The following is a 23,114-nucleotide window of genomic DNA, read 5'->3' on the forward strand; positions in this document are numbered from 1 at the left end:
TTACTTGTTTCCCTTACCTCACATAATTCAATATCCTTCTCCTTGGTGAATACCGAAGAAAATAAATTGTTCAATATCTCCCCCATCTCTTTCGGCTCTGCAGATAGCTGTCCACTCTAATGGACCAATTTGTATCCCTCATTATCCTTTTGCTATTAATATAGCTGTAGAAACCCTTTGGATTTACTTTCACCTTACTTGCCAAAGCAACCTCATATCTTCTTTTAACTTTTCTAATTTCTTTCTTAAGATTTTTTTTACATACTTTATACTCCTCAAGTACCTCATTTACTCCATGCTGCCTATAATTATTGTAGATCTCTCTCTTTTTCTGAACCATGTCCAATTTCCCTTGAAAACCATGGCTCTTTCCAATTTTTACTATTTCCTTTCAACCGAACAGGGACATAAAGATTCTGTACTCTTAAAATTTCACCTTTAAATGTCTTCCATTTCTCTTCCACATCTTTCCCATAAAACAAACTGTCCCAATTTACTACTTTTTAAATCCTTTCGCATCTCCTCAGCATTAGCCTTTCTCCAATCAAAAATCTCAGCCCTAGGTCCAGTTCTGACCCTCTCCATAATTATATTGAAACTAATGGTATTGTGATCACTGGTCCCGAACTGTTCCCCAACGCATACCTCTGCCACCTGACCCGTCTCATTTCCTAACAGGATGTCCAGCAGCGCCCCCTTCTCTGTTAGGTACTTCTATGTATTGCTGAAAAAAACTATACTGCACACATTTTACAAACTCCAACCCATCCAGCCCATTTACAGAATGTGTTTCCCAGTCTATGTATGGAAAATTGAAATCTCCCACAATCACTACCTTGTGCTTACTACTAATATCTGCAATCTCCTTACATATTTTCTCTTCCAATTCTCGCTCCCCATTTGGCGGTCTATAATACACCCCTATAAGTGTTGCTACCCCTTTCCCATTTCTCAGTTCCACCCAAATAGCCTCCCTAGGCGAGCCCTCTAATCTATCCTGCCAAAATACTGCTGTAAAAAACACCTCCACCTCTTGCCCCTCCAATTCTATCACACCTGAAGCAACAAAATCCGGGAATATTTAGTTTCCAATCACAGCCCTCCTGCAACCATGTTTCACTGATCGCCACAGCATCATACTTCCAGGTGTCAATCCAGTCTCTAAGTTCATCCACCTTTCTTACAATGCTCCTAGCATTAAAATATACACATTTAAGAAACCCACACTCTCTTATTCTCTGTTTATTGTCTTTTTCTTCTCTCTCCCCTACATTTTGGGTCAGAGTGCTACCATTCTCTGCCTCCTGCCTCACACACTGACTGCTAGCTTTCCCAATTTGAGTCCCTCCCCCCAACCATACTAGTTTAAAGCCTCGCCAGTAGCCTTTGCAAATCTCCCCGCCAGGATATTGATCCCCCTCGAATTCAAGTGCAACCCGTCCTTTCTGTACAGGTCGCACTTTCCCCAAAAGAGGTCCCAATGATCCAGAAACTTGAATCCATACTGACTGCACCAGTCCCTCATCCACTCATTTATCCTCCACCTCGCTCCATTCCTAATCTCACTGCCGCGTGGCACAGGCAGTAATCCTGAGATTGTTAACTTTGCAGTCCTTCTCCTTGACTCTCTACCTAACTCCCTAAATTCTTCTTTCAGGACCTCTTCTCTTTTTTTACCTATGTCGTTGGTACCTATATGTGCCACAACCTCAGGCTCCTCTCCCTCCCATTTCAGGATTTCTTGGACACGTTCAGGCACATCCCTGACCCTGGCACCAGGGAGGCAAACTACCATCCGGGTCTCCTGTTTGCGTCCACAGAATTGCCTATCCGACCCCCTGACTATAGAGTCCCCCATTACAATTGCCCTCCTCTTCTTTTCCTTACCCTTCTGAGCAACAGGACCGGTAGCTGTGAGGAGGATGCTAGGAGACTGCAAGGTGACTTGGATAGGCTGGGTGAGTGGGCAAATGTTTGGCAGATGCAGTATAATGTGGATAAATGTGAGGTTATCCATTTTGGTGGCAAAAACAGGAAAGCAGACTATTATCTAAATGGCGGCCGACTAGGAAAAGGGGAGTTGCAGCGAGACCTGGGTGTCATGGTACACCAGTCATTGAAAGTAGGCATAGATAGATATAGATAGATAGATATGCCATTTATTGTCACTATACATGTACAGTGAAATTGAAAGCTGCTCGTACTCAGTGCATACATATAATTTAGTACAAAAAACAAGAAACAGAAAAAAAAAAACAGAAGGGAGAAGGGGGGGGGGGGGGGGGGGGGGATAGGTGCACAATTCTGCGGCGCTATATACATACATACAGATGGAAGTCCGGGTGTTGGGCTGTGAAGTCAGTGCATGTGTGAATTTGAATCAAGAGTAGTTATAATTTTCGGAAAGCAACTATTTCTGAGTCTATTTGTCCTGGATTTGATGCACCTATAGCGCCTTCCAGAGGGCAGCAGGTCGAACAGTCCAAATGCAGGATGGGAGCTGTCTTTGATGATATTCTTTGCCCTGCTAAGGCAGCGGGAGGTGTAGATATCCATCAGGGAGGGGAGAGGGCAACCAATGATCTTCTGCGCTGTCCTAGTTACCCTCTGAAGCCTCTCCCTGTCTGCCATGGTGCAGCTGCCATACCATGCTGTAATGCAGTATGTCAGCAGGCTCTCGATGGACGAGCGGTAGAAGGTCAGCAGCAGGTTAGAGTCCAGGTTGTGCTTCCTGAGGACCCTCAGGAAGTGCAGCCGCTGCTGAGCCTTCTTGATGACCGCTGTCGTGTTGTCTGTCCAGGAGATATCAGCAGCGATATGGACGCCGAGAAACCGGAAGGTGTTGACCCTCTCCACACACTCGCCGTTGATGTGTAGGGGGACTAAGTCGGTGCTGTGCCTCGGTGCTGTGCCTCCTGAAGTCGACAATGAGCTCTTTTGTTTTCCTGGTGTTCAGAGCCAGATTGTTTTCTGGGCACCAGGTTGGCAACTTCAGGACTTCCTCTCTGTAGGCTGCCTCGGAGGCCCCCTCCCCTGCTCCCCGTCCATAGTCCTGTCCCCGCGGAGCAGAAAGCGTCCTGCTAGCTGCATGCTAGCATCAGGTATCCCCGGGTGAAGCCAGGTTTCGGTGATAATCATAACACAGCAGTCGCGGACATATCGATTTCCAGCGAGTTGTAATTCCAGGTCATCCATTTTGTGAACCAGGGATCTGGCGTTGGAGAGATACAGGCTCGGTAGAGGTGGCTTGTGTGGTCGATTCCTTAGCCTTAGCAAAGCACCGGACCTGCGGCCTCGCTTCTGCTTCCTCTCCCTCCTCCGTCTGCGCCGCCTCCTAGACCCGACAACAATCCACGGGGACCCCGGTGGTCTTGCTATGTCGCCCGGGATGTTATACTTGCGATGGAAGACACCCGAAACCGAAGTCTGACGCTGGTCACCGATATCACCGATATCCACGAGGTTCTGGCGGGTGTAGCGGGTGTAGCGGATGTTCGCAGAACCGACAGCAAAGACGTACACGGACAACACAACGTACACAAACAACAAAAAAGAGCACCGAGACAGAGAGCCGTGAGCCGCTGCGACCGTGCGCGCCGCCATCTTGCAGGTGCAGCAGGCAGTAAAGAAAGCGAATGGTATGTTAGCATTCATAGCGAAAGGATTTGAGTATAGGAGCAGGGAGGTTCTACTGCAGTTGTACAGGGTCTTGGTGAGACCACACCTGGAGTATTGCGTACAGTTTTGGTCTCCAAATCTGAGGAAGGACATTATTGCCATAGAGGGAGTACAGAGAAGGTTCACCAGACTGATTCCTGGGATGTCAGGACTGTCTTATGAAGAAAGACTGGATAGACTCGGTTTGTACTCGCTAGAATTTAGGAGACTGAGAGGGGATCTTATAGAAACTTACAAAATTCTTAAGGGGTTGGACAGGCTAGATGCAGGAAGATTGCTCCCGATGTTGGGGAAGTCCAGGACAAGGGGTCACAGCTTAAGGATAAGGGGGAAATCCTTTAAAACCGAGATGAGAAGAACCTTTTTCACACAGAGAGTGATGAATCTCTGGAACTCTCTGCCGCATAGGGTAGTCGAGGCCACTTCATTGGCTATATTTAAGAGGGAGTTAGATGTGGCCCTTGTGGCTAAGGGGATCAGAGAGTATGGAGAGAAGGCAGGTACGGGATACTGAGTTGGATGATCAGCCATGATCATATTGAATGGCGGTGCAGGCTCGAAGGGCCGAATGGCCTACTCCTGCACCTAATTTCTATGTTCTATTATTTTCCAACGATCAATAGATTTACGATCAGTTCCTGTGGATTGGAGGATAGCTAATGCTATCCCACTTTTCAAGAAAAGAGCGAGAGTGAAAACGGGGAATTACAGACCAGTTAGCCTGACTTTGGTGGTGTGAAAGATGCTGGAGTCAATTATTAAAGATGTAATAATGGCGCATTTTGATAGCAGTAAAAGGATTAGTCCAAGTCAACATGGATTTATGATTTTACAATGCATTTAAGCCTCTCCCATTTTTATGAGATGCATTCGTGGAATATGTAGGAAGTTTATTGTAACCTAGTGCTACATGCCTGAACAATGGATGATATATCACTTAAATGCAATTGTTTTCAGTTGTCTGGAGAGACCTGTATATTGAAAATGCGTTTTCCCTCTAATATGTCAATTTACCTTAAATGTAGAAGAGCTTATTAAAATCTTCTTACAAAGACCATTAAGTATTTTCTTTCTATCCTCTTTTGGACCCAAGGCATAGCAGAGCTGCCAACTCTCACGAAGAGGTAAGGGAGGGAGAGATGGAAGGGAGGGAGAGAGGGAAGGGAGGGAGATCGCGAAGAGAGGGGGAGAGAGAGAGAGAGAGAGATCGAGAGAAGAGAGGGGAGCGAGAGATCGAGAGGAGGGGAGAGAGAGATTGAGAGAAGAGAGGGAGAAGGGGGGAGAGGGAGGGGGGAGAGGTAGAAGGGGGAGAGGGAGAGAAGGGGGAGAGGGAGAGTGGAACGATAGCACATTATAACGCGCAGCCGTCCCATTCCGACCAAAGATTATAGAACAGAGCTCCACTAGTATCTTTGATTGCGGCCGCCGCCACCGAATCCCCCGACCCACCATTGCACCCAAAGATGATAGAGCAGAGTTATATAATATTTGATTGCACCCTTCTTCACGGCGGGCTTGTGATCTTTGCTTGTGATGTCTTGACAATTCGAGGGATATAATGGGTAACAGCCGCCCATTCTCGGACTTGAATCTGAGCTCGAAAAATCTCCTGGTCCCTGGACCTGATGTGTCCGCGGGCCATATTGTGGAGACCAATCCCTTACAAGAACAAAACCAAAAACGTACAGAAGTGTTAAAATTGTCTTTATTATTATGGTAAGTAAAGAACTATTAAAAATAAGTCTAATAACTTTCTAATGTACCGTCAAACCCAGTTTCCCAATGGCCGTTGATGGGAGAACAGAAAATAACACGACAGAATATCGACTGAAAATAATAAAAATATTTTCTCACCTTTCTTTTTTATTGGGGAACTTAAAGAATGACAGGTCGGGTCGTTTAGATTTACGATTAGAATACTTGATAGCAGAGCAGTGAGATGAAATTTAGATAAGGACGCCATGACAGTGTGGGGGAAGCCCAATAAATGCCTCGAAAAATGGCGTCGACGATCACACACGTCCAACAAACACCGCGGCCCGGGGTGGTTGAAGCTGCCGCCCACCAGTCCTGCAGACGCAGCCGCTGGCCCGTGGCCGAACCCCGGACTCAGGCCACCACTGCCAGAACACCGTCCCAGCCACCCTCACGTGAGTACTGCGCCGTCTTCAGCCTCGGGCTGGGCCGCGCAGTATGAAATGCACTTTCATATCATTTCATGCAGGGTGCAAGTAAACCACATTCAAATGCAGTTTCATACCATTTCAAGCAGGGTGAAACCACCATAAAACCACCATAAAACCACACAAAACACCACACTCACAGTTCAGTAGACATTCAGTGTGTTCAGTTGATTCACAGCTCAAACAGAGTCGTGACCTCTCCCTCCCCCATCATGCAGAGACTGAGCCACACCCACACTTCTGGGTTTTATAATCCCTCCCCCCTCCCACCGGAAAAGGTGTGGCCTTCATGGCGTGATTGGCAGGAGAGAGATTCTCAACATTTTTCATTGATGGGAATAATCCTCTGCACCTGATGAGCGGAGGGGGACTGAGTAAGATGGCCAAAAATCACAGCCGCAAGTGGTAGCGTTTTATCTAAAATCAATATACAGTGCAAACAGGAAGTTGTCAAGTTTAGACCACCAACCATTTGCAGTGCTTTTACTTCAACCCAAACCCCCATCAACCATGTGCAGTGCCTTTACTTCAACCCAAACCCCCACCAACCATTTCCAGTGCTTTTACTTCAACCCAAACCCCCGCCAACCATTTGCAGTGCTCCAACCCAAACCATGGCTATAGGGAGAGCTTGAACATGCTATGACTATTCCTTGGAGCTCAGGAGGATGAGGGGTGATGTTATCTAGGTGCACAAAATTATGAGAGGAATGGATCGGGTAAACACTCTGAGTAGGGGAATCAAGAACCAGAGGACATAGGTTTAAGATAAGGGGGAAAAGATTTAATAGGAACCAGAGGGATCACTTTTTTACACAAAGGGTGGTGGGTATATGGAACGAGCTGCTGGGGGAGGTGTTGGGGCAGGTAATATCTCAATGTTTAAGAAACATTTAGACAGGTTCATGGATTGGACAGGTTTAGAGGGATATGGGCCAAATGCAGGCAGGTGGGATTAGTGTAGATGGGACGTTGTCAGTGTGGCCAAGTTGGGCCAAAGGCCCTGTTTCTGCACTGTATCATTCTATGAGTCCTGGTTTCCCTGCTATAGGAAATATGATATTAAGTTGTGAAGGATGAAGAAAAGATTCACCAGGATGTTACCAGGATTCAAGGGATTGAGTATTACGGAGAAGCTGGATAGATTCAAGCTTTTTATCCTGGCGCCTAGGAGGGTGATCTGAAAGAGATACAAATTCATGAAAGACAGAGATCAGGTGAATGGTCACTTTTTTCTCCCAGGGTAGAGTCATCAAGATCTGGAGAACATAGATTTAAAATGAAAGAGGAAAGATTTAAAAGGCACCTGAGGGGTGATTTCATCATGCAGAGAGTGGTGTGTATATGGATCGAGCTGCCAGAAGAAAATGTTGACAATGGCAATACGTAGTCAAGTACATGAATAGGAAAGGTTTAAATGGAAATGGGCAAACGCAGGCAAAGTTTTCTAGCTCAGTTATAAACCTGGTCAGCATAGCCAAGATGGGGCGAATGGCCTATTTCCATGTTGTATGACTACATTTATTCTCAGTTTAAATGATGTTTCCTGCAATGGAAAAAAAATCAGTTTATCGCTTAAATCTTGTTCCAGTAGAAAAAGTAGTTACTTAGCAATATATAGCAATGTTACAAAACTTACCATCAGCGGCGCTGCAGTTCTGCCGCTGACCGTGAGCGCCTTTGAGGGTGGGAGGGATTAAAATGCCATTTTCTCCTGCCTGTCGGAGACGAACTTCCTTGGGCTGCCAGCTGCTGCAGAACAATTGACCGGACTTCCGTTCTCAATATGTTTTTAAAGAAAATCGCAGGAAAATTTAATCGCTGGTTTAAAATAAAAAGCTATTTCTAATGCCGTCAACGCCTACAACGTGACGGATCTCAAGTAGGGGACAAAACACGGGGTAAGTCATATATTTTACGTATAAACTTGCTTCTTGGGATGACTTGAATCAAAATTTCTTTGGCAAAAATGTAATTTTGGCCCCATACGAACCGGCAGTGTTTTTCCTGCCGATATGGGGTTGAACCGCAAACGCAACATTCCAATCGATCGCATTCGATGATTTAAAAATCATGTTATATTGTGAATTCTTGTGTGAATTTTATTTGGGCATTTAGGCTATTTAAAAATGTTAACCTTTTCTTAAGAAATGGATAGATGTTTAGATCTAGTAATTGAATTTTGTAATTAGCTACAATTAGGTAACTGACTAATTATATGCTTTAATTTCAGGTCATCCAATCCAAGTAAGATTATTTCATATTTGTTTCAGAATGTTTCAATCTATAATAACTGAAAATTTCATTCAGTTCTCTTAATCTTTAAGAAAGTTATGGGCTTTTGACTGTCCTCGCAGCTTTTGAGTTAAATCAATGGAAAGGCAATAGGGAACAAGATGCTAATTTCAGAGTATGATAATGGCCATAACCTTTTTAATGCTGAAGATATGAAAGTGAATTAGGTGTCAAATTAAACTTCTTTTTATGCTTTATCTGATGGGATAAATTGCAGACTTGATTTTTAGAATCTCAAAAATTTGTGACATTGCTACTTTATATAAGGAGTTATGCTTTTACTGACAAAACTATCAGCATTAAATATCTGCCAGTTCCTTAAGTACCATATATTTGAAAGTTGCCATGCTCAAACCATTGCTGAAATCTTTATCTATTTATTATTTCAAAATATTGTTCTATGTTCATTTTATGTTGCCACCTACATGGAACAATGTACGTGCAATCGACCAGTGATCCCCATACACTAACACTATCCTACACACAGAGGTCCCCATGCACTAACACACCTACACACAGTGGTCCCCACACACTAACACTATCCTACACACAGTGGTCCCCACACACTAACACACCTACACACAGTGGTCCCCACACACTAACACTATCCTACACACAGTGGTCCCCACACACTAACACTATCCTACACACAGTGGCCCCCACACACTAACACTATCCTACACACAGTGGTCCCCACACACTAACACTATCCTACACACAGTGGCCCCCACACACTAACACTATCCTACACACAGTGGTCCCCACACACTAACACTATCCTACACACAGTGGTCCCCACACACTAACACTATCCTACACACAGTGGTCCCCACACACTAACACACCTACACACAGTGGTCCCCACACACCTACACACCTACACACAGTGGTCCCCACACACTAACACTATCCTACACACAGAGGTCCCCACACACTAACACACCTACACACAGTGATCCCCACACACTAACACACCTACACACAGTGGTCCCCACACACTAACACTATCCTACACACAGTGGCCCCCACACACTAACACTATCCTACACACAGTGGCCCCCACACACTAACACTATCCTACACACAGTGGTCCCCACACACTAACACACCTACACACAATGGTCCCCACACACTAATCACATCCTAAACACAGTGGTCCCCATACACTAACACACCTACACACACTTTGACAATTCGTCAAAGCCTATTAACCTACAAACCTGTACATCTTTGGAGTGTGGGAGGAAACTGGAGCACCTGGAGAAAGCCCACACAGTCACAAGGAGAACATACAAACTTCATACTGACACCTGTAGTCAGGATCAAACCTAGGTCTCTGGCACTGCAAGGCAGCAACTCGATCGCTGCGCCACCGTGCCACCCGACTCAATTATCATATTATGCTTTTACAATAGAATGTCATAAATGATAGTGTGTAGGAACATTATTCCATTTAGCATATGTTTCATATGTTTGTGTTTTCAGAATTTATTTAGACTATTATTTGGAGTGAATTCATAGTGGAAATTCTATCCCTAGCAACTTATTCAGTCATAATTTCTCAGGCCTCCTCTGGACTGGAATGAAAGATAGTTCTATAAAGAACAAATATAGTTGTTAAGAGAGTAATTAAATGTTCGATGAAATATGAGAAATATAAAAGCTTGATAGTACCTATCACCAGATTCAGAAACAGCTTCTACCCTGTGCATATCAGACTGGAGCTCATATATGCTGGGGTAGAGTTCAAATCTCCCAACCCACCTCATTGTGGCCTTTGCATTTTCTTTTCTTTGCATTTTCTCTAGCTGTAACACTTCAGCGCTATATTCTGAACTCAGGTTATACTTGATTGCACTCATGCATGGTATGATTTGACTGGAAAGTACTCGAAACACTTTCTGTACATGTGACAATGAACCAATACCAAGTGCTTCAAATTTAATCAACAATCATAAATCACCTCACTCATTGTTATTTTTGAAAAGCTAATTTAAAACCCGCGCTAGTGATTTAAAGTGGGTCAGCTGAGGATCCTCAAGCTCTTGCCAGTTTTTCTCAACAATGTCACCTAATACACAGTCCTTATATCTCATTAAGATATAATAACTAACCATTATATTTACTGCTTTCAATGCAGAAACAAATCTACTGTAAATGCAAGTAAAGTCAAATCCCATAGCAAAATATAATGTACATGTGGTGAGCAAATGTTTAGTTGAATAGGTGGTCTTTAAGAAAACTTGAAGAAGAGGGGATGGAAAAGCATCAGGGTTTACCGAGGAATGTAAGATGTAGCCAGGGGGCTTGATGCATGGAGAAATGGTATAAGAGATGCACAAAGGAACTGTTGTTAGATAAATTTGATGTTTTGTGTGGAAGATTTTAAATATGGAGACGTTGAAGAAATGAAGAGACTCAAGAAACTGCAGGTGCTGGTTTACAAAATGACGGGGCTAAATGATGGAAGCATGTAAGCACAAAGATCAGAATTTTCTATTTGAGAACACAACAAGAATGCCTTCCAAAGCTGAGTAATGTTTGTGTCGAAAAAAGGTCAGATGAAAACCATCTGCCACTGACCTTCAGCACCACCAATCTCAATAGGACCTTCATCACTGACAAGGTTGCCATATCAACAAAACTGCAAAAGCAGTCAGATTATAATGTAATGATTGGTTGCTGTTTGTGGTATGTGATGCTTAAATCAAGTGTGAATCACCAGATTCTTAAATTAGTGCATCTGCAACAACCTGCAACACAGGTGGCATGGTGGCACAGCGTTAGAGTTGCTGCCTTACAGAGTCAGAGACCCAGGTTCGATTTTGACTACGGGTGCTGTCTGTACAGAGTTTGTGCGTTCTCCCCGTGACCTGCGTGGGTTTTCTCCGGGAGCTCCGATTTCCTCCCACACTCCATAGATGTACAGGTTTGTAGGCTGATTGGCTTGGTATAATTGTAAATTGTCCCTAGTGTATGTAGGATAATGTTAGTGTGCGGGGATCGTTGGTCAGAGCGGCCTCGGTGGGCCAAAGGGTAGTTTCTGCGCTGTGTCTCTAAACTAAGAAAAAAATTGACAGTTGACATACGTGAGACCTGAGACAGGGTGATCATTATTCATATCACTGAATACAACAGGTGCCCGCTGTACATATTATCTAAATGTATGGATCATATCAACATGCTGCCAAATTGCTTGTAAGCTTGACTTAACAAGGCTACTTTGACAATTTTTCTTCTTCTTGCAGCCTGGATCACTAAGAAAAACATTGGCACCAATGTTGTGGGAAAGCAAACTTCCAAGATTTTTTCTGAGTGACCAAAATCGAAACTCTTGATTTTCCTACATGGAATAGTATGCCTATGGGAGCCCCAGTAATAGTATGCAGTAATAGTATTTGCAGTAATAGTATGCCTATGGGAGCCCCAGTAATAGTATGCAGTAATAGTAGTTGCAGTAATAGTATGCCTATGGGAGCCCCAGCAAGGCTTCAGCTAAAGAAGAAGCCTCATTCTCAGGGTTACTAGTGTCAACCACTCAATGTGAGCTTATCTCATCATCCACAAGGGCGGCACAGTAGGCCAACAGTAGAGTTGCCAGAGACCCGGGTTTGATACTGACTATAAACATAGAAACATAGAAACATTGAAACATAGAAAATAGGGACAGGAAGAGGCCATTTGGTCCTTCGTGCCAGCACCGCCAATCATTGTGATCATGGCTGATCATCCCAAATCAATAGCCCGTGCCTGCCTTCTGTCTATAGGTGCTGTCTATACGGAGTTTGTACGTTCTCGCTATGACCACGTGAGTTTTCTCTGAGTGCTCGGGCACCGTTCTTTATGCTACACACCTGCCGGCTTGGGCATCATTCATGTTCATGTAGATTTCTGTCATTAAGACCCATTGTAAATTTAACTGACAGGTATACAAAACTCAGAAGTTGGCGTGTCGACATATTAATGGGTTTAGCGCTCCATCAGCTTAGTGAATACATGTGTCGAGGAAACCATGGCTATTCAGCTGACTGGTGGTTACAGGCAAACTAAAACCCCCGTTGTCTTGGCGGATACTACAAAACTCAGAAGAGAGTAACAGAGATATTTATTTTGAAACTGTAAAGGGACTCAGTCTGACACACTGTAACCTTTACTAGAGTCTTTATTATAGCACATGGCACACACGTCCCAGCACTGGCTGCATCCAGCCTTCAGGCGTACCAGGACAAAATGGGAGGAAGGGGAGGAGATCATAGTTATACTGATATGAGAGGGCGTGTTAATGGTGATGAGGTAGCTACATTATAGGTTGCATGCATAAACCATCTACAGAAACTTTTTTACACAATTTTCTCGTGGATCGGCAATGAAGCCTTGGTCCTTTTGGGCCAGTCCCACTTAGGCGATATTTTAGGTGACTATGCGGTCGCCACATGTTCACGGGTGGCTGGCAGGTAGTCGCCTTCATGGTCGTGAGTAGTCCCGCATTCTCGGAGCATGTTGAAAAATTAGCGGTGACCAGAATGAAGCCGCCATGGAGAGTAGCGAGAATTTTCCTGCCTTAGGTGCAGAGGTAGTGGGTCACCAGGAGGTCGTAGATTGTCGTAGGTTCTCGTAGGTTGTGAATTTCATTGACTCATTGGGAAAAAAACGTAAACTGTAGGTTTCAGACCCAATCATAGCCGACCGGTAATGTTAATGTCCGCCGAGGTTCACAGCCGTGTATCTCTGGCTTCTTAAATGTTGTCTTCACTCCTTCTCCCAACCCCATCTCCCCCTTCTCTCCCCTTCTCCTCCCCCTCCCCCCCCCCCCCCCCCTTTTTCCCTTCTTCCCCCCTCCCCCTCCCCTCTCCCAGCCTCTTTTAAAGGACTTAAGTGACCCATCCCGTACACTGTACTTCCACCATCTTAATTACAGCGCCAACCTTCCTGTTCATCGTGGTTTGTGTCTGTATCACATTAGCTATGCACCGTGTGAATTTCACTCAGACAGCGCTCCCCCCACTTGCCCTGTCACCCGCCTGCATAACTGGCTGGTGAAGGAAGCGATGCATGTATGTGTCTGTGTGTCTGTGTTCCACTCTGACAGTCGCTGTTCCAGTCACCTGGGTTTCAGCGACCTGCTACGACTTGACAGTCGCCGGCAGTCGCCTGAAAAATAGCCTGTGGGACAGGCCCATAAGTCTCTTTGTCTTCCCAATGCCGTCACTTAACTGAATGTGTAATTATTCCAATGGATCACCAACAACAATGCACTTGCCCAGCTCCCACCCACCAGCTCTGTTCAGTTCCTGCATCATGAAGCAGGATCTCGACCCGAAACATCACCCATGCCTTCTCTCCAGAGATGCTGCCTGCCCCGCTGGTTACTCCAGCATTTTGTGTCTATCTTTGGTTTAAACCAGAATCTGCAGTTCCTTTCTACTCACAATGGTAGGAGTTTGGTCTGAACATTGTTCATGAAAACTGGCTGAAAGTAATCCATGTCTCATCCCAATGAGTTAGCCTAATGATTATAAATCTATCCTAACCTTAAAGTATATGCAATAACTGTGTGTATGGAATGAGCTGCCAGATGAGGTAGAATAGGAAGGTACTACTGTGTTTAAAAGGCACCTGGACAGGGACATGGATAGGAAACATTTAGGGGGAAATGGGGCAAAAATTGGGCAAATGGGACATGTTGAGATGGGGCATCTTGGTCGGCATGGATGAGCTGGGCTGAAGGGAGTTTGTTTCCATGCTGTATGACTCTAAATATGCCTCAAGCACCAAAAATTCTCCCCAAATCTCCCTGCTTTTCCCTCTTCATTAATTATTTATATTGTGACATGCTTCTGGTCAGATCCCCGCATATTTTTCATGCCTCCCTACAACACAGAATTAGCCCGTTCCCCTGGTTTTCAGAATATTCAAATTAATTTTATTCCTCCACTTGTAGCTGTTATTTTTGATGACTATTTTGGTGCTTTTGAATGCTCTACTATGTTTTCTCGGGAAGATGGGGCTCGTCAGCCTTGGAAGGCAAACCATCTAGGAGAGGGAAAACTCTGATTTAAAACTTCCACTGCCTTGTGGCCATATCCAGTCATGGAAAAGGCTCCCGGAGTAAATCCGTAGTCGGAGCCCCTAAGGCAGTTTGACGTTGTCCACAACCTCGCTCGTGATGGCGCTGGTGCCAAACTGTAACAGCCCTGCTGTTCCTTTGGATGGATCAGCAATGTGGAGAGGGGGTAAGTGCTGCATGGGCAACAACCTGTCCTCCATATGACATCGCCGAGTCTTGCATCCGACTATGTTCAATAGTTCTATGTTCAAGGAAGCTGAGAAAAAGAAAGACTTTCCTAAAGCCTTGGTTTTAACAGCATTAGGCTGTGTAGAAAGGAACAGCAGATCTTGGTGTATACCAAAGAGAGACACGACCTGCTGGAGTAACTCAGCGGGTCAGGCAGCATCTCTGGAGAAAAAGGATGGGTGATGTTTCAGGTCGGGACCCTTCTACAGACAGCTCCTCTGTTAGGATAGTTTTGGAAGTTAAGTTACTGCATATTGGAGGCTGGTTGGCAGCTTATTTGCAGCTGCTGAATTGTATTCCACAGATGTTCTTCCATCACCGGTCCATCATTTAATTGTCAAAATATCTCTGTTGGACCTGCTGTGTACTGCACTGAAATTTTCATGCTACACTGTGCAGAAGGAAATTAAAAGTATCCCAGCAGAAGCATGCATAAATTTGTGAGTCTGAAAATATGCATGTTTCTTTTTTAATTTTTGATTTACTTGACTCAAACATCAGTGCTATAATGATGAGACAAATGTCTTTCCTTTTAGCAATATTAATATATTGATTGATTGAAAAAAGCAGCCTGTAAACTGATTCTTTGGCCCATCAAGTCCAGGCAACTATTGACTGGTTCATGCTGGTTCTAGGTTTCACATACACTCCGTATACTCCCGGGGAAATTTACAGAGGCCAATTAACCAACAAACCTGCACATCTTTGGAATGTTGGAGGAAACCCATGCAGGCACAGGGAAAACGTGCAAACTCCACACAGATAGGACCTGTGGTCAGGATTGAACCTGTGTCTCTGGCACTGTGAGGCAATGGCTACTCACTGCACCACTATGCTGCTGCCCTTTAATTATATTTCAACTATTGTTAAACTATTTCAAACATCATTTGCCAAGGCTTCTTTACTGCTGTTTGTCAGCATAAAATCAAACTTTAATTGTGAAGTTACAAACGGTCTATTTTAGGTTTAAGCTTGGTAATGCTGTTCAAAGTTTTTCAGTTATTAATGTTTTAAGGCTGCAATAAAATTGATATGAAATTAATATATATGTGTTGCACTGATGACTGTTATGGCTTAAAGCCTTTAAATTTAATGTAGCTCTTGTAATGACATCCCAGAATTCTCATCACAATTATATGGATGGTCTTCTTTATTTCTGATTTTACTTTGGAGTCACATGAGTGACTACGTGAAGAAGGCCGTCAGCCCGCATGCATCATTACGTCTAACGCATGGCGCGCGACTGGCTGGCAGGCGCGCTGCTCCTCCAGCGGTAAGTTTCAAACCTGAAGGTAAACTTCAGACTTAATTTTCAGGTTGTGTTTTTACCTTGCAGCAAACTCTCTACAGAGTTCCTGCTGGATGTCATTCCAGGCAATCCCAACTTCGTGGGGAAACCTGGCTGCGGAGAACGCGGGGTATCCCGGCTCCGCGAAGTAAAACTCGGGGAACCCGGAAGCGGAGACCATGGGAAATCCCGGATCTGCGAGGGGAACCCAGCTCGGGGAAACCTGGAAATGGAGATGGCGGGAAATCTCGGCTCCGTGAGGGGAACCCAGCTCGGGGACAACACGGCTGCGGAGACCGCGGGGTATCCCGGCTCCGCGAAGTAAAACTCGGGTCGGGGGGAGGAAACCCGGCCATGGTGACTGCCGGTTACGGAAGCCATGGGGAATCCCGGATTCGTGGGTAAGACCGACTCAGCAGGCCGGTTAAACTTCAAATCAGTCCAGTCAGGAGGATTCACCTCCTGCAGTGGGAGCGCCTTCTGCCGTTTTCTTTGCCGGATAGAGCATCTCATGGGGAGATGCTCCACCTGATACTCCAAAGAAGGAAGTAATATCAGTGCGGGTCTCGGGGGGCCATGGCAGCGCCTGGTACAGGGCTGCAATATATATCCCTCTCTGTGGAGGGGAGCTAGGCAGTCACAGTTTGGTGGTATGTCGTGAGGGAACTTTCCATGACACGCCAGCTGCGTGGCACCTGCAGCAGCGCCTGGTGCAGGGCTGCATTATGTCTCCTTCTCTGAGGAGAGGAGCGTAGGCAGTCAGTGTATGACTGACTCCAAATTCAGAATTATGTCTGTGAAACATACTGGAGTGCATCTGTGAGGTTAGAATTCTGTCATGACATTAAGAATTGCGATATCCATGCAAACGGAGGAGCCGCTGCAAGGAAAAGTTGGCTTCCAGCCAATGGCAGAAAACCTGGAGCTTGGTAAGCATCTATTTCCTCACGTCACACCATTACAGAGTGCCGGCAGTGAACAGCGCTATCTGGGGAGCGCGAGGCCTTGGAAAGGGCCAGAAGCGCTCCAGTCCTTCCGGTATACTGCATTGGCATCGGAAAGGAGCAAGATTCTTAGTCACTAGCACGTGCAGCCTGTTTGGGGAATGAGCATACCAACAGAGCATCGATTTACACAGCTAGTCCTGGCGGCTGCTGAAGGAAGCAACCTGACAACCCCAACTCAGAGTGTGCCAAGTCTTGGGCATCTATGTCAGACAAGATTGTGACTCGTCGCAGTCAAATAAATCTCCATCTTAAGGCATGTCAGGCAGCAGGTCGTAGTGGTACAGAGAGTGCTAGAGGAGTAGGCACATGTGCCTGAAGCAACGCCTGGTTCAGGGTTGCCATTCCTTCCACTCGGTTGAATGCAGTGATGGAGATGGAGCTAAAATACATGCACACATGCCTGAGGCAGCTCCTGGTTTAGGTTGCATAAGTCCTCCCATCTGGATGTATAAAGGATGAAGATGGAGCCATATATATTATAAGACCATGGGAGATGGTGTCGCAAAACATGCTTGGTACAAGACATGCACAGCCAAATTGAGGTATACGGATGGTGATACCTAGTTCAGGTGCAATTACGCCCACTCTCAAAAGAGTGTCTAAGGTTAGTATGGATTAACTCCAAACAGGAACCCGAATATGACTATGTGCTGGGGTCCCATGCTTAATGCATAATGCACGACAATCGCATGAGGGGAAGTGGTGTGCTTTGCCTCTAAAATTGCTGCTCCGTCAAAGACGGGCTAGCCACTACAAGGAAAGTTGGTCAGCAGCATCAGCGATCTAATGGAAATTACAACATGGACAGAGTCTGCGAATAAATTTTGCTGGAACTCCAGCAAAGGTAAGGAAACCTGGAGTTAGAGACACTGGTAAGTAGGTCTCATTATTCACCTCCATGAAAGTTCACTATGGTGGATGAACAGTATTCAGCATTGCTCCACTAACATTCCTCAGAAAATCTTCAGTTATATTACAAACTGATGTTAGTGCTCAAAGATGGGAAATTACTAATACCATCTCTAGTTACAGAGGTGATGGGATTTGCATGAGTTACCAATTCTTCAGTTATATGGTATCAACTACCTATAGACACTTGGCGCATTCTATGGGTTAAAGGTTTTGTTTGAAAATGCATAATCTGCATGCTCAAGTCCAAGTTGATACACTTGGTAGTGTTAGGCTCCCCCCATGGTGAATGCTATGTACTTACATTTCACTGTTTCTCTCCCGAGTACAGGCCTCATGGCTGTGAGTCTGGAATCAAGGGGTTAAAGGCTCCTGTACCCGATTGGCCAAGCTGCGTCAGGTGACGGGTGACTCGTCTGAAGCTTAAATACCAGAATCTCCCAGGATTCTCACTCTTCTTCGTAGACCCTGACTTGTGAGCAGCCTGCTGGTGTGAGCTGAGGAAGGCCTGGCCACATGGCATAGAACTTTGTGTACTTTCACCATTACTTGTTAACAAATATTAAATTGGGACAGATAAGGGCTGATCTTAGTGTTTTCGGGTATTTTGTTTCAGGGTTATATCTCTTTAGGCAAGTTTTAGAGTCTCCGGTTCGACGGCCCATTACATGGCTGGCTGGAGCACTGTTTAATTGTTTGTTAGTCCATCCATATCTCTGACTGGGTTGTTTGAATCAGGTTTGGGTTTTGTGTTCCATTGAAAAATTAAAACTATTTTTGAACTTGAACCTGGTTTTTGAATTATGTTACGCGGCTCTGAAGTGCCTGCATTCGGGAGTCATAACAGGTAGTGTCATATGTTAATCACATGGGTGCAATCAAGTCAAAGTATTCGGTGATAGTTTACATAACCTCATTTGGCACTGGTGTATCATCACGTAAAATCAATGCCAAAACAGAATGGATGTTGGATCACTAAGTATTAATGACTTGGTGGCTCATGGAACACTAGATCGAGTGTTTGCATCCAGGCTCAATCACCAGTTGCAGTAAGAGAAGGAAATAAATAAATAAATACATAAATAAATACAATATTTGACATGGCAGTGGCGATAGATGCATTCTCGCTACACTGGGGAGGAATGTCTTGCTCCATTTTGCCTCATCAGTCGGGTTGCAAAATATTCAGCAAATCCTGCTTCAGTCATTTTTGCAGTGACTGGCCTATGCAGCCATGATTCCTGCTGATGTTGGGAATGATAATAGAACGTTATATGGCTATTTCTAACATAGAACTGCTGGTTCAGCCCGTGACTTGGGCAACCATCCAATGCATGATAAAATCAATTCATTGACTTACAGACCCTGAAAAGACTGTTCCTGCGGCTCGGATTGTTAGGCCAAACCATTGACGTGCTCACTGCAGATTGCAGGGAAGCTGCGACTAGACAGGATGGTTACATCTGCAGAAAAAATAACAATTTATGTTCATGGCTTAGTCAAGCAGAGCAGATCAGGGGCATCAGGTCTCAAACTAAATTTTGGACATGCTCCATGGACCTTCGGTTTTGTGTGTTCATATCTACTACAATATGTGAAGGTCACTAGACCCTTAGGGGCACTGAGCTAGCAATGTTTGCTAGTTACAAAACCTCATAAAAAGGTATCAGTACAGACCATCCCCAGGTGGTTAAACGAGTTCTGGCTTGTGCAGGAGTGAACACTGACATTTTCAAATCTCACTCCACCAGGGCTGCAACAGTTTTCAGCAGCAGGGTTATGGACGTTCCGCTGTACCACATCCTAGCAACTGCAGGATGACCAAACGAACGATCTTTTCAAACATTTTATAACAAACCCATTGCAAGACCAGGGGTATTTGCCAACTCTGTGTTTTAGTTCTGTTAATAGTTTCCTCCTGGATGAGAGGGGTTACTATTGTCATTTTGTTCATTAAAAAGCATCAGCATGTCTAAATCTATGTCATGTCTGATAGCATTATAACTCATCCTTGGTCAATTGATGCTGTGAGTGATGCATGGACTCGTTACACGGCATGATATCACAGAGCTTCAAAACCTTGAAGTAACGTAGTCACGCACGTTACTCCAAAGTCAAATAGTAAGATTAAATGAGAACTTACCAGTTTGAAGTTTGATCTTTATTTTATGAGGAGTTACATTGAGGAATTACATGCCCTCCACTCCCAACCCTCTCTCATAAAGATGAGCTGGTAGTTCTAGTTTTCTCGAATCTTACTATAGTCAGTTCATCAACTGTTATCTGTGATTTCACACCACTGCTTTGAAGATTGACGTGCATTCGGGCTGACGGCCTTCTTTACGTAATCCCTCAACGTAACTCCTCATAAAATAAAGATCAAACTCCAAATTCGTTTAATTTTACTAATAAAACTCCTTAATACTTAACACACTTTAAAAAAAACTGGCAGTACCTTGCTAAAATAAGTTTAATTGAATGAGAAAAACAGCATAGAAGCTTGTCAGTGATAAGAGTTTAATGCAAGGCACGAACAAGAACATTGAAACTCATTTATGGATCTCTAATCTGTAGTTTTGCTGAGTGATGAAAGCATTGAGATTCGAGAGGACTCGAGCCTCAAGCTAGGTAGATGATGGGAAATGGAAAAAGTGACTTCTGTGCCCTTAATTTGAGATATGTTTTCAAATGGCTATAAACTGCAGACAAGCTCAATAGAGAGAAATTGTTTTATGGAAGTTTAAATAGATTATGGGCAATTGGAGCAGAGGAGAATACTTAGTTTGCATGGATTTTATATGTCACTAGACCATGGGGGAGCAATTTGGGTCCCGTCCCCTCAACACGCGGTTGCGGGGGAGGGGGGGAGGGGAGGGGGCGGCTACACACACACTAACCACACCCGCCCCACAAACACAAGCACATTAATCTCCCCCCCCCCCCACACACACACACGCTAACCACCTTGATATTATATTAATATTATTAATAGGCTCCTTTTACCCCATATCCCGCCCTACCCTCTGAGGCATAGCCCCCACCTCGCAGAGAGGGGGGCCGAGAGAGAGGGGCAGAGACAGAGAGAGAGGGGCAGAGAGAGTGGGGCAGAGAAAGAGAGAGGAGAGGGGGATGGAGAAGAGGGAAAGAAGGGGATGGATGGAAGGGGAAGAGGGGGTGAAGAGGGAGATAAAGAGGGGTTGGAGAGGGGAGAGGAGGGGGGGAGAGGGGGGGAGGAGATGGGAGGGGAGAGGGAGGGGATGGGGAGGGGGAGGGGGGGGGGGGAGGGGATGATGTGAGAGGGGGATGAGGGGGAGGAGGGGGGGAGGGAGGGAGGGGAAAAAAGGGGTAAGGGGGTGGAGGGGAGAGAGGGAGGGAGGAGAGGGGGAGATAGGGCGGAAGGGAGGGAGGGAGGGCAGCTGGGCTACGGGTGGGGCGGGGCGGACAACCAGCTGAGAGTGAGTCAACTGCGAGTCGGGGTGGGGGTGATGTAATTTGCAGCACGTGCAAAACCAGTGCCCAGCAGGCTGCGCATTAAAAACTGTGCAGCGGCTGCGAGGAGCAGAGTAATTGGTCATTAGGTCGTTAGCTTTAAAAATGATTTCAGAATTGTGAACAATTTTAATAAATAACAGGTAATAATTTTCAGATGAGGTGATTTTTGAGCTCATGCGGTAAATTTCTATCAGAATGTGTAAACATTTCACCGTTAGTGCGTTGTGTTTTCGAGGAGATGCGAATCACAGACAAACAAAATAAACACACACAAATCCAAATCCAAGATCAGAGTTTTAGTAGTTACTAGAGCAAGTGCAGACCAGTTGGGTCTGTTCGCCCAACGTGTGGTTGCTGGGGCCGGGGGCGGCATGTGGCATTACACACACTATCTACTCCCCCCGCACACATGCTAACTATCCCCCTTGATATCTATATTACTAAATATCTGTTCTTGACTGCTTTTGGCCTTCTGTGCTGCGATTTCCGAGAGAACACCACCACCTACGGCCGTCATTTTTGGCCACCTGAGCCCCCCTTCCCCACAAAATTCCCCATTCTCTCTGCTGCCCCCGCTGGCGGCAGGGGGGAGGGGAGGGACTATAAAACCAGGAAGTAGTGTGCCTCAATTAATCTCTGCAAGATGGAGCTCTGTCAATTAGTCTCTGTCACTCTGAGCTCTGAATGACACTGAACAAATGTCTACAGAACTGTGAGTACCCTTAATTTGGTTTGAAAATGAAAATATGGTTAGAGGTAAAAAAGCACTGCCTGCAAATGGTTGTTTTGCTCGCAGTCGTCCAATCGCGATGCCCGACGCTCGCTGACGTCCAATTGGAATGGATCCATTTGCATGTACGGCTTCCGGCCGCGTTTCTTCCTTTGATTCTCTGCAACTCTGAAACCGGACGCAGAATCGCCGACATCTTTTCCATTTCGGTAGAGATTTCACTTTTCTTTCAAAGTATCTGCTCCTCATTACATTTCGTCGTGTTTAAGTACACGTTTTTAATCAAATCCTTCACCTCCCCCCCCCCCCACCAAAATATTTCAAAAATAAACTGGCTTCTCACCCATAGAATCAGCACCAGCCCCAGCCCCTGATGAACGTTCCATCGTGTGATGTCACAATGCCCGATGCTCACAGATGTCCAATCGGAATGGATCCATTTACATATGCCTTTGCAGGACCCCAGCCCATGGTGAACGTTCCATCGTGTGATGTCACAATGCCCAATGCTCAAATACATTGTTGCCATAGAGAACGCTCAGCGATTATTCGAATTCTTCACTAACCGTCATTCTGACTTTGCTTGTGAAGAGAAAAGTCCTGAATTGCATTTGTCTGATGCAGGAAGATTGTTCCCGATGTTGGGGAAGTCCAGGACAAGCGGGACACAGTTTAAGGATAAAGGGGAAATTCTTTAGTACTGAGATGAGGAAAACATTTTTCACACAGATAGTGGTGAGTCTCTGGAATTTTCTGCCACAGAAGGTAGTTGAGGCCAGTTCATTGGCTATATTTAAGAGGGAGTTAGATGTGGCCCTTGTGGCTAAAGGGATCAGGGGGTATAGAGAGAAGGCAGGTACAGGATACTGAGCTGGATGATCAGCCATGATCATATTGAATGGTGGTGCAGGCTTGAAGGGCCGAATGGCATACTCCTGCACTTAATTTCTATGTTTCTATGTGTCCCTCTCCTCACCCCTCTCCCTCTGCCACCCATCTCTCTCTCCCCCCCCCCCCTTCCCCTCTACCACCACCCCCCCTCCCTCTCTACCACCACCCTCTTCCCCCTACCCCTCTGTCCCTCTTTCACCACTCCCCCTACGCCATCCCTCCCCACTCATCCACTTCTACCCCCTTACCCCACGCCACCTCTCCCACCCCCACCCCCTCTCTCTTCCCCTCCCTTCTCCTCTCTCTCCCCACCCCTTACCCTACCCCTCTGTCCCTCTTCCACCAC

Source organism: Leucoraja erinacea, chromosome 2, assembly GCF_028641065.1.
Source record: "Leucoraja erinacea ecotype New England chromosome 2, Leri_hhj_1, whole genome shotgun sequence".
Classification (NCBI taxonomy): Eukaryota; Metazoa; Chordata; class Chondrichthyes; order Rajiformes; family Rajidae; genus Leucoraja; species Leucoraja erinaceus.